This window comes from Eurosta solidaginis, chromosome 5, assembly GCF_040869045.1.
Source record: "Eurosta solidaginis isolate ZX-2024a chromosome 5, ASM4086904v1, whole genome shotgun sequence".
Classification (NCBI taxonomy): domain Eukaryota; kingdom Metazoa; phylum Arthropoda; class Insecta; order Diptera; family Tephritidae; genus Eurosta; species Eurosta solidaginis.
The window spans coordinates 98,145,488-98,159,074 of record NC_090323.1 but is presented as its reverse complement, the minus strand read 5'-3'; the positions used below and the strand labels follow the sequence as shown (position 1 = coordinate 98,159,074).

The 13,587-nt window shown below is 37.2% G+C and overlaps 1 long non-coding RNA gene across 1 annotated transcript; it reads right to left on the bottom strand.

Moving 5' to 3' along the window:
- Positions 1–8,179: 8,179 nt before the first annotated feature.
- Positions 8,180–9,221, bottom strand: LOC137254500 (uncharacterized). The gene is made up of 3 exons (XR_010954011.1): positions 9,092–9,221; positions 8,697–9,021; positions 8,180–8,626 (listed from the first exon to the last, which is right to left on the bottom strand). It is a non-coding gene; the product is annotated as an uncharacterized lncRNA (long non-coding RNA).
- Positions 9,222–13,587: the final 4,366 nt, after the last annotated feature.

The following is a 13,587-nucleotide window of genomic DNA, read 5'->3' as shown; positions in this document are numbered from 1 at the left end:
TCAAGCGCGAATATGTCGCAATATTGGATGCATAGATCTAAAAGTTCAGATGGTGCATCTTTTTGAATTTGATTTTTTAAAATCGAAGTTATTTCGTTAATTCGCTTCTCATCTGACTTAGTTTTGTTGATTACATAGACGTGATAATTAGATAAGTTTTCTGCTTTAATAGAATTTTTGTGTACGAATTGTACAGCACTTGTGGTATTGATTAACTTTATGACTGGATTATTGGAATTTGTAATGCATTTGTAATTGCGGTAAATTTTGTATTTCTTGAGATTCAACGAAAAGTGGAGTTGTTGAGTGACCTAAGTCGAAAATTCGAAAAACTTCGCATCTTGGTGGTATAATACACATATCTCTTCCTGTTCCGTGTAGGATTGGCATAATGACTTTTTCTTTATTTGCCCAGAATGAGATGCTACTATTTGAATAATTTATTACACATTTGTTATGATGAAGAAAATCTTTACCCAATATACCGTCTGATGGGATATTGAAGTCATCGTTTACCACATGTAAGCTATGTTCGACTAGATTATTAGAAAAATTTAGGTCTATGTTTATTTTACCTATGGTAGGAACTGAGTTTGATGTTACACCAGTGATATTAACTATATCGTCAGAATTAATTGGAATTTGCTTATTGAAGCTTGAAATTTTAATCAGAGAAATATCAGCTTGTGTATCTAGTAAAAATGTACATAATTTGTTAGATGGTTATATAAATTTCGATAAAATCTGAGTAATTTAGGTTTAGACAAAAAATATTTTTAATATATATACGTTTATTTCCTCGTCCCTCAGTGTTCGCTGCTGAGGGGCGTCCAAGTTTAAAAGCGAACGTTTGCATTATTTCGCGTATTTGAACTTCCGGCGTTAGTATTGGTTCTGTTTTCTAACCTATTTTAACTGTTGCTAGTGTTACGCGAATTACTATTGTTTCGATTGTCGTTGTTTTGCCTATAGTTGTTTTTTTTCCTATTTTGATTGTTATTATTGTATCTACCGTTATTATTGTTGTTCTACCTATTGAAATTATTATTAGGGGGACTCATGTAACCGTATAAATGCCTTATAAAGTATGTAAACGTATAAATTTATCTAGTGCGTACACGAGCTGTCAAATTTTGTATGAAAAATCATTTACACAATTTGTATAAATTTACGCGCACATTTCATTGTGTAAACGCGGTAAACTCAAAGGAATGCAACCTTGCAGGCACTACAGCAGGCATTTTCATCAGAAATCTCCAACAACAGCAAGTAAATGCGTTTTAGTTTTGATTTTTCACTTAATCTTAGCATTTTTTAATTTGTATAACAATCAAAAAATTTTGTTCGGCAATAATACAGCTGATAAACAATCAAGTTTATCAAGAGTATTACGAGGTGCGTTCATATAACAGCGTGTGTAAATGGATATAATTTTACACCTTATAAGTTTATATGCTTTCATGAGTCCCCCTATTGTTATTGAACCTATTGAAATTACTATTGTTGTTGTATCTATTATTGTTGTTGTAGTAGTTATTGCCTCTATTGTTATAGCGAAAGTTGTTTTGATTGTTAAACCTTGATCGAAAAGCTAACACCTGTCTTTCTGTAGCCTGGTTGTTTTGTTCGACTATCATTTTTGCTACGACGTCTTTTGCGTCACTAAAAGAGATTGATGCCAGAATTGCTTTGACTAAATCTGAGCGCGTATTTAGCCTACAAACGTTTACTGACTGTTCGACTGCCATCTCGTGCGCTTTGGGTTTTGATATGCCCTCGATAATTAGAGACCTCTCTTAAGCATCAGATAATTCCTCTACACGTTTAGCAAACTCGGTTAAATTATTGTTCGTAAATTTTAGTGAAGCTATTTTCCCTGAAACGACTTTTGAATTGTCTGGCTTTATTCGACTTTTAAGCGCATCCTTAATTTCTTGAATAGATGTTATATTTGTCGTAATTGTTTCTCTTGCTTTCCCTTCGAGCTTCGATTTAACCAATAAAATGAAAGTTGGCATAAGATCTAGATCTATACTGCCTTCTACTAGTTCAATTTTATCTATGAAGGAGTCTAGCGCTAAGGGGTCACCGTTATAGTTTTCCCTGAATAAGGGCGCCCACGAACCAATAAACTCTCTCTTTTGCTCTGGTGTAGCCATTATTGTTGGTTCTAGACAATTAGTATGAGATTGGATGGAATTTGAGAAAGTTGTAAAAAGCCATAAAGAATTGTTTGATGTAACGACTGGGTTATCGAACCTACAGAAGTTTTCTTGGAATGAAATATTTTCAGTATGAGGTAAAGAACAACTTTGTTCACCGATACGACTGTCGAGTGTTTCCGGCTTTGATGAGTCAGAGAATTCTTCTTCTTCTTCAGATTCCATTTTGTATGCGTCGAAGGATTCTTTTTCTTCACGATCAGTATCTGATATAAAAGTGTTATCTTGGACCAACTCACTGTAGTTGGTTGGTACTTTAATTGTGCAGTTGAGTTTTGTAAAACATTTAATTAATTCTTCCCTACAACGTGATAAACTTTTATTTACAGCAACTGGCCTAGGTCGGTTTTCAAAATGACCATTTACCTCTACTAAAATGTTATTATATGCCTCAATTAAAGAATTTTTACATTCATCTAACTTCTCTTGCCTTGTCGGTAAAGAACGACCTGTATGCAAAACGCGTTTTTTAATTTTAAAGAAATTTTCTCTCAATTCTTTGAATTTTGTTTCGAAATTTGACATTAGGAGAAGAAAGACTCTTACACTTGCAGCTTTGTATGCTTGGATATTAAGGAATTTGAATGAAAAAGAAGGTTGAACTGATTTTATAATCTAAATAGAATTGTGAAAAAGTGCAAGTTTGAGGTATGAATATGAACGAATTTGAATCAAAAAGAAATTTGGAATTGTTTTAGAACCTAAATTGTTTGAGTTACGAATATGAACAAATTTGAATTGAAAGGGAATTTGAAATGGTTTTATCACCTAAGTTCAATTAGAGAAAGTGGCAAGTTTGTGTTATGAATGTGAAAAAATTTTAATGGAGAAAAAAAATTTTAAATGATTTTATAATCTAAATTGGAACCGCTTTACTTGCACTGTGCATTGAATTTTGAGATAAATTTGTTGGAATTGTTTTAAATTGAATTAAGAATATTCCTCGTGAACCATCAATTAAATTTTGGCTTAAAAAATTTTTTTTGTTTTGTTCCGGATGTGCTACCATATACGGTGTACAAGAGAGAAGACTGATCTATTTTTCCAATTGGCGTAAGACGATATTGATATTAACCGGAATATATTTATTGCAATTTAATATTTATTACAATTTTTTAACGTGACGGCCGCACCGTTGCACAAAAAAATGTTAATTTTAATATTTAACGTGTCGGCCGCACCGCTACACAGCAAAATGTTGAGTATAAAATTGCAAAAATTTATTAAATTTTCATCATTATTTAACGTGTCGGCCGCACCATTTCACCAAAAATGTTTTGTTTCTTTTTTTTTTGTGTTTAAAATTAAAAAATATTCAAAATGTATGTGAGAATATCAGAAACTACTTTAATTAACAAATAAATTTGAGAATCTTCATTTCGCTTCAAATTTGAACAATATTAAAAGTATGTATTTGCCCGAATGCTAGTGATTACATTGGTTGAAAAGCAAATTTGCGAGTTATACATATGTTTACAAGTTTGATTTAGACTGATTATATTCCAAGCGGTATTGCAAACTAAAATGTCATATGTACATATGCCAAAACATATCGTATTTCTCAAGTATGAAAATTTAAACCTATTGTTTATGGAAATATTATAATTGGCAAAATTGAGGAAACAAGAAATGTTGCAATTAGCTTTGCGATTGATCGCATTTAGAAAGAATTTTAGGTATTTTAGCGAAAAATATTTATGAAAAAATTATATGTATACATTTCGAAAGCAACTACATATTACATTTCATATATACATACATAAATACTGCAAACCTCGTCGTACGCTGTCGCCTCTGCTGGCGTTCTGCTGCTGCCGTCGTCCCTTCGCTGCTGCTAATTTTCCCCGTTCAGCTTCCTTGTACTGCTGCTATTTTTTCCGATGTTCCGCTAATTATGGTGCCTTCGATTGTGTTTCGGGGTGGCGTGATTTGCCTTATCCCGTTATGACGTGGTACAGTTTCTTTTTGATGTTATATGATGAAATATTTGTAGTGTTGAAAATTTTTTTTGTAGATTTTTATGTTTTATATGTTCTTGTTTGTAGGTTTTTGTTTTTTATATATTTTTGTAGATATTTGTTTTTTATATTTTTTGTAGAATTTTGTATTTTATATTTTTGTAGTTTTTGCATTTTGTTTTAGTATAAATTGGAATTTTTCCACCTATTGGTGACATGCCCAATTAGTGGCCTTTTGCAGGTGGCCTGGTGCCCATCTTGTATCCGATTTGGCCCGCTGCCTCACGGTCGCCATGTGAAGTTCCATTTCGGAACTTCTCCAAAAAAAATTATCCTTGTACGCACTCTAATACACACACGCACTTATCAAAAACCAAACGCACTATTTTCAGTAAAAGTTTCTTTATTTAGTTAGTTTTAGTTTTATATTAGATAGTTTTCAGTTCTTTAGAACTAGACTTAGTTTTATTTAGATTGTACTGTCTTTTATGTTCGCACAATTAAATTAAATTAAAAGTTTTAGTCTGCGCACTTAGTTCACGAGTCTTTTTTCTTCGTTCAACATTACAATTAATGATGGCCGCCTTTCTTTTTTGAGCCGAACTCCCCGTTTTCACCTTTCATCTGTCTGGCGAAGTATCGAAAAATTTATATAAATGCTTTGGTTGCGTGCCCACGCTTTGACAACGCCATACGAAAACCAATGAAATGCCGTACGTTATCTTTGCGACCAAAGCGTTTATATAATTTTGCCCTTATGCATTTGTGTAAACAGCCTTAGAAGTGAAATTTTTCCATGTTAAACGTGTGGCGCTTTATATTTTGACTCTAATTTAAATAAATTTTGCTTTTCGTATGTTTCCGCATTTTTGCAGGCTACAAATCTTCTAGTTTTCTTATTTCCGTGGAAATATGTATATGCATCTATTTCATCTGTAAATGCTACAAAGTTTTATTATACTATGAAATGCTACTCAGCTTGAAGTACTCTTACCCACCAAAAATGCAACTCTAGACCTGAGGTTTGCATCAGGTGAGCGAGGCTGTTTGTAGTTTTGACGTTTATCGCTTAGTTAACACACATGTATAGGTAACTATGATAAGAATAACCAACATTCTTACCGGAACAACGCTCTGCCAATTCGTCAATTCCTTTCGGAAATAGTATGTATCCATGAAAGAATGTCCTTGTGAACGACCCAAACACGGTTGCCACTCGACGAGATTTGCTCTTGTCTTTTCTTACGCCGTAAACACATTGCGCGCGATCCCATGGGAGCACAAGTGGGATGCGTGGGATCCAACAAACTCGAGTGTTAGTACTCGAAAAAAAAAAACTAACGAAATACACGAAAAATACAGCCCAGTTCATTGAAAACAAACGAGCCAGTTTGTATTTCGATAGGGATTTCTGACATTCGACCGTTTTTTCTTTATTTTTTTCTGACAAATGAAAATTGTGTATTACTTTGAAAATTAGGTGCATAAAAACACAATCAAAATCAACTTTCTTGTGAAAAAAGTGAACCACTCAAGACCGAAATAATTTTCGCGGGTTATTTGCATTGTTTTTATTGTTAAAAAGGTTAGTGCAAAAATAAAATGTAAAACAAAAACTAAAACATGTTAAACTCACTAATTTTGGGGGAATAGTTGTCTCGCTTTCATGATAGCAATGTTCGGATAAAGTTTCATCAGTTTTTTAGCATGGAATCCAAGCAAGAATAAAGTAGTGTTATATATGCTTTAGAGATTGCAAACAAGGAAAAATTGAAGTTTTTCGATAAGATGATCCAAGTTCATATCGTGTCAGAACTTACACGTGAATTTCCTCAAACAAGTTCATGACATGACCATTAGCTATCATTACGTTGCCCAAATGGGCAGCACCGCATAGCTGTCTCATTCAAATACGTGGAAGAGATAACAGCTGACAGTTTCACCAATTACCACACTCGATAGTGTAGGCTATCCCCGCCAGGGTTGTGTTGAAATCAACAAACACACCACAATTTGTGATTCTCACCCCAAAATTGCCAAATCAATACAAATAGTGTTCCAGGGGGTCAATTCTCTAACTGTGAAAAACTGAAAAATGTACACTCATTGAAAACTCATTTGCACACACAATTTATACCTTAAATTTTCATGCGATTCTGTAAATTATTGTGTACATTGTTTTGCTGAATGGGCGCTGAATGTAAAAGTCTTATGTCAGTGAGAAAATATTCATCAAACGCCATGGAAACAAAAAAGTCATTCTGCAACAGTGCATATGAGTTTTGAATGTCAGAATAGTGTACACTGGCTGCCAAGAAAACTCACGAAGTTTTTATCAGTGAGTTTTTTTTCACAGTTTTGCTTTATAGAATCAGAATTTCAAAGTTTACACAATTTCTTGTGTACACGTTAAAACTCAGAGTTAGCGAATAAGGCCCCAGGTAGGCGAATGAGGAAGACTTTTACGCCCCTACAAGACAGGTACCCGTTCCCTAATCGATTACTTAATCGTCACCAATAACTTGTTCACCAATTATCGTCTTAATGACTTTTACATTGCTGTCGTGAAAAACGTAACGCATGCGCTCTCTCAAAATAGTGTACGTGTGACTTGCTTTCTCGCTCTTACCTATTGTGTTTTCGACATTCCTTCTCGCTCGATGTTATTTACATTTTTAAGTTACTTCATCAGTTATGTTTTCGTTATCGCTAACCAAAACATATGCAACATTGTAAATTTTACCAAGTAGCGCAACTAACAGTTGATTGGTGAAAATTCGCACATTCACACGCACAGTTCTCGACTCAGTTTCAGAAAAAAATTTAGATTATTTAATTCAAATTTTAAAGTGAGATAATCCTTACAAATTTATGTATACAGAATATATATGGCGTTTTTGTTGTTATTAAAACAATAGTTTTATTTATATTAAATCTTTTATCATTTTTTTTTTAACTTTGAAAAAACTCCGAACACCATTCCTTCATTATATGACATTCGACTACCTAGTCCACTGCCTTCCACCCTATTCGCAACATAACCTCTACTTAAGCTGCCAAACTATATAGTAAACAATGATATGCAACAACAACACGGGTAACTGGCCTATCGGTTACCCGTATCGGTTACCTTCTGTCAATTCGCTTTTTATATGAATGAAACGCGTCCTTTTTGTTTAAATAATATTTAATTCATAAATAATGCATGTTTAAAATAGTTTTTACATTTAAAATCATGTCCTATTATTCTAGTAATATTTACATATTTGCATTTTTATATTCATAAACTATATAAATACACTATTCATGCGGTGGTGGTGTTGCTCATTATCAGTTTAAAGAGTCATATTAGTTTGGTAGGTATAGTAAGATCAGACGTAGCGGAATATAGGCAGCATGTCAGGAGCATCACCAGAATCCAAATAAGCACTGTAATTCATTTCGTCATTATAAATAACTTGTAGATGCCACATAGGTGTAACCATACTCTGAGGATTTTTCCGTTCAGATCTTGTAGTGTACAATGAGCAAACTTTTCATAAACATGCACACGTAAACTTGTATTTGTTCTAAATTCTTCACCACATTCGAAAAAAGATGTTCTTTCATCCATTATTTTCTCATGTTCCAGGTACCATTGTGATGCAAGTTCTTGATTACAATATGGACAAACAGTTAATTCTAGACTTTTCGTTGTTACATCAATTGTTTCAGCGTGTTGTGCATGTAAACTAAAATTCATACATGTGCATGTAAACTAAAATTCATACTTGAATGTGCTTTAGTCTTCCAATGGCATAATTTACATTTTAAATACTGACTATTGGGCATATGAGAAATCTCATGGTCCAATAATTTGTTGAAGCTTGGTGTAGCTGTTTGAAAATCCCACAATTTTTAAATTGTAAATGTTCTAGCTTCTCTAGACGATGCATAAAGTAGAATGGCGTTGGCTATCTTCACCTGGTATATATTGATATTCGGGGAATAAACAAATGGACCACTTATAATTGCACACCTCATGTGCATTCGCATACATATGTTGCATATGTGAAACATATAACGATGTACCAGTGGCTTTTTATGCAGCTGACGCTGGATGAAGCATTGGATTTTGTGTTGCAAAGGAGGCGACATATGTTGCTGTTGATGGATGCGCATATTGCGAATATGTTGGTGGTTCACTTGTCATTAATTGATTAGAACTTTCAACTTGTTGCGATTCTTGTTGTTGTTGCTGGCTGCTGATGTGGTGTTAACGTCTGTTGTACAAAATTTATTGTTGGTGTTGTTATGGTGCTGGAAAGCCTTCCGATATTGAAAGTCGTTGATTAGTGTAATCTCCACGTAGTGAACTACTCCCACGGCCGCGTCCGCGGTAACTATCACATTTGAAGGCCTTTAAGTTACAGGCATAGTTGACATCGCTTACATAACCGGTTGACTCTAAAGTAAAAACCAAAACAAAATATTAGAATCAGTGTTAATGAGTAACATGTTTAAAGTAAGCTCTTACAACAACGTGATCGGCGGCTACATCCTGGAGTGCAGGATAGTGGTTCACTAGTCATTAATTGATTAGAAGTTTCAACTTGTTGCGATTCTTGTTGTTGTTGCTGGCTGATGATGTGGTGTTAACGTTTGTTGGACAATTTATTCGGGTGATTGCACATATTGTTGGTGTTGTTATGGTGCTGGAAAACCTTCCGATATTGAAAGTCCTTGATTAGTGTAATCCCCACGTAGTGAACTACTCCTGTGACCGCGTCCGCGGTAACTATTACATCTGAAGGCGCTTAAGTTACAGGCATAGCTGACATCGCTTATATAACAGGTTGACTCTATAGTAAAAACCAAAACGAAATATTAGAATCAGTGTTTATGAATAACATATTTAGAATAAGCTCTTACAACAACGTGATCGGTGGCTACATCCCCGTGAAAGTAGTGTGGTGTTACTCCTTGTATAAACGTAGGTACTGGATGTGCTCAACCGTGTAGTTTTCTTCTAATTTGAGCAAATGTATGTTCTTACAGCCACAGCTGGAATATTTGGGATATTTCTATCCTCACATCGTCAAAATCAAATTACCTAGAATGAAAAAGAAACTCATATCAGTAAGAATAGATTAAAAGTTTTTAATATAAGCCGAAAAGTGTTCCATAAATAGGGCTTCACACATAACTCTTTTCTGAGAGGCAAAAGGCACAAGAGAAATTTCAGATAACTAGAATTAGGACCTGGTAAAGTAACTTCAAATGAACCTCCACCATGCCTATGCATCTTCCGTTGGCAGGGGTACCCAAAGATAATTTGCTGTTGCATTCATAGAGAACATAAAATTATAACAAGGGATTTAGTCGCAACTACTTCGTATGCGCATTTCTCTGCGCTCCCTTCAATTCAATTTCGTCATTACTATAAAGGCCATCTTGCTCACAGCAATCCAACAATCTATTTGTCCGCAAATTCGTGGAACTAAATTCCTAATGGAAGGCTCCTCTCCAAAAACTCTGTTTACAGACAGTCTTTCGCCGTGAAAACGAGGGCAGTGAAACATTACATGTTCTGCGCTTTCCAATTCGGATGGACAGCTTGGACAGAAAGGATGCTCCTCTACCCCACGCTTATGTAGATATTCCTTGAAGCCACTGTGCCCGCTCAATATCTGTGTGAGATAGTAATTTAGTTCGCCGTGTTTTCGCTCGTACCATTCCGCTACAGCAATCCGGACTAGCATGAAGGTCCTGCGCTCTTTTCTCGAATCTTCCCACCGTTCTTGCCACCTAACTATTGTTCGTGACCTTGCGCTTTTCTTAGCACCTTCAGATGGTCGGCTGAATCCAATGCCATACAGATCGGCCATTTCACCTAAGAGTAGATCTACTGGGATTGTCCTGGATAAAACATGGATCGCGTCGTCGGAACAGCACATGCTATTCGTATAGCAGTAATGTGGTAGGCTGCTAGTATATCTTTTTGGTGGACCATTTTAGATCTGTGCCATACTGGTCCTGCATATAATATTATAGAGCCGGTTACGTTGGATAATAGCTGGCGGGTAGCTTCGCTTGGGCCGCCGATGTTGGGCATTATTCGCGTTAGGGTTCCACTAACTCTAGAAACTTTCTCACACACCGCCCTGAAGTGCTCCCTAAAAGTTAGTTTTGAGTCAATGATTACTCCCTAGATATTTCAAGGAGGGCTTTGAATTTATTTGATAATCTCCTATGGTTAGGACCAACTCATCCACAGTCCGCTGTGAGCTCATCAGAACCACTTCTGTCTTATTGCTAGCCATCTCCAGCCCCGTGTTCGTCAACCATTCCTTTATTCTTCCCACGGCGTCATTACATAATGCTTGGAGCAGATCAAGCTTCTTGGCCACTGCTACTACGACAATATCATCTGCATAGCCGACAATTTCCGTGCCTCCGGGAAGGTCGATTTGTAGCACCCCGCCATACATCGCATTCCAAAGAGTTGGACCTAGAACAGATCCCTGAGGGACACCGCCCGTGGTGTTGTGCTTTCTTAGTCCCTCATCTGTATCAAAAGGGAATACTTTGTCGCTTAGATAGCTACAAATTATTCGGAGCAGGTACGGAACTTGTCTTGGGACACCCAAAGTGCACTCACGCTTCTCATGGCTCCAGCGGGTTAGCGGCTTCCTAGAACTTAAGCCACTTGCTGCTTCTAGATCTGACAGCTGTCAGCTGGAGTCTTAGCCCGGCAAGCGCAGGGCACGAGCACAGAACGTAATCGATCGTTTCCTCCTCCAACCCACACTTCCTACATCTGCTATCACTGACCATGGCATGTGACGCCAGAAAGCAGTGTCCAGTAAGAATACCCGTCATGAGTCTAGTCTACAGTTTAATGATAATGAAAATATAGGAATCAGTGTTTATGAATAACATATTTTAATTAATCTCTTACAACAACCTGATCGTTGGCTACATCGCCATGTAGGTAGTGTGGTGTTCCACCTTGTATAAACGTAGGTACTGTATGTGCTCAACGTTCAAATTGACATTAGCAGTAATATTATTTACATAAACATAGCATGATATATGTGCAGGCCTCAATATAGCATACATTGGTTCAGTTCGGTGTGCACCAGCCACTGGTACAAACACTTTTGAATGCATAGATTTCATATAGGATGGATGTCCAGCAGTGCTCCGGTTGTGCCAATATGTAATGGGCTGCTCCGTCTCTTGTTACGGCTGTATAGGTATAGGCGGGTGCAATGTATTACTAGTCTGCTCAAGATCGTATGGTACATCTTTGGCTCGAAGACGCCAGAGGGGATTGGAGCCAGAGTTTTCGGACCCAGAACCAAAATATCAGTAACTCTAAAAGCACATCCGAGCATTTTCGAGCGGAAGTATTCGCCATAAGTTAGTGCGCTAAGCTGAACCTTCAGCGCTGATACCCCAATGAAACAATTGCCATACTCAGTCAGGCTGTTGTTGTTGTTGTTGTTGTAGCGATTAGGTTACTCCCCGAAGGCTTTGGGGAGTGTTATCCATGTGATGGTCCTTTGTCGGATACAGATCCGATACGCTCCGGTAACACAGCACCATTAAGGTGCTGGCCCGACCATCTCGGGAACGATTTATATGGCCACATTGAACCTTCAGGCCATCCCTCCCTCTCCACCCCCAAGTTCCATAAGGAGCTTGGGTTCGCCAGAGCCTCGTCTCTTAGTGAAACGGGATTCGCCGCTCGAAGGTGAGGTTGACAATTGGGTTGGAGAAGCTATATATTGCGCTACACAACCCCTTGAATCCCACTCAGTCAGGCAGTCAGGTTCCACTAAAGGCATTTGCGGCGTTCGAAATAAAGTCAGCACTGGTCCTTAAGTGCGTAGAAAAGCTGAATCAATTAGGAGCACACAACGTAGTACTGTTGGCCTGGGTCCTAGGCCACAGGGGAGTGGAGGGCAATGAGCAGGCGGACTCAATGTTTAATTTGTTGCGTCTCTCCCACAAATTGTCAACCTCCCAGCAGATCCTTGCAGCTGGTCTGCGCCATACTCTCCTCTTCCGGGAAGGTATCGACCCCAATCCGGGTCCTTCTCCTGACCCCAGTACTGAGAAATGGGTTTGCTGCGTTTGTCGGAAAAGAATCTTTTTAGGACGGTCATATATATAAGGGCCTGAAATATTTCAATGAACTCCCTAATCACATAAAAAGTAGTAATAACTTCAATACTTTTAAAAAAAAGTTTATTGGAGCATTGTAAAACCCTTCCAATAAGATAAAGTTTTTTTTTCTTTTATTTTTTTACATGATATACCGATACTGGAGCGCGAAAAGGGAATGGTAATATTGGTAGCAGCAAAATACAATGCATCCGGCCCTAAGGAAAATAAAATCGGTGGCCACCTGTAACTCCAGACAGTTCCAACAACTAATTTCGCTGGAATTCGGTATTCCCAGCTGGTATTCACTGTTGCTGATCGGAATCACTCGCATTCCGACAGCATTAATATAACAATAAAATTATATAATGTGTAACAAAAATAAAGAAAATAAGGCCAAATAAAAGTTGCAGCAGGGGGGATTGGAAACACGTCCTTTTCAACCTCCCATTATATGTTGAGCTGTGCTAATCGGAATCTTCATGCATTCCGACAGCGTCTTTAATAAACAAAGTTGAGGGGTTATTTTCAATTTCCAACATCCAAAGACATGTTTAGCTGCATTGATCGGAGACTAATACATTCCGACAGCTTAAAATACACATATAATTGAAACATATAAGTTCCAAATTTTGTTGCCCTAAGCTGGGAGCACTGGAGGATTGGAAACGTCGTAATGAGTGGCTCCCAGACTCGTCCCTTTGTCACGCTAGTAAATATGCTGATCGGAATCACATGGCATTCCAACAGCATATTCAATAGAAATAAGTGATTATAACAATGAATTGTACTTAGTAGTTTAAGTTTTAGGCCTAAACAGCCGTAATAATAAATAAATTAAATATAAAAAATAAATACTCTTGTCAGTGTTTCACGTGCAAGGGATGGTTGCATCGGACAGGTTGCTCTGGGCTAGATTCCAAAATCCAGCGTCCTCGTAACTTTTATAAATCTTTTGTGGCTCTTGTTGTTCACGGCCTCATTACATTAAGAGGAAATACGGCACCTGAGAACACAGCCGTATGAAGCTAAAAAACACAAGCATGTCTTCAGTGAACTCCACAAACAGGCGTCGGACCTCTATGCCGGTGATTCCTGTACTCAAAGAACAAAACTAGCAGAGGAGGAACGCACTCTCCCTAGGGAAACGAGAGTAGTCACTCTAGCTCAACTTCGAGCTGGATAACGTAACAGGTTAAACTCTTACCTATCCAGAATCAACCCCGACATACAAAACATTGTCCTGCTTGTAATGT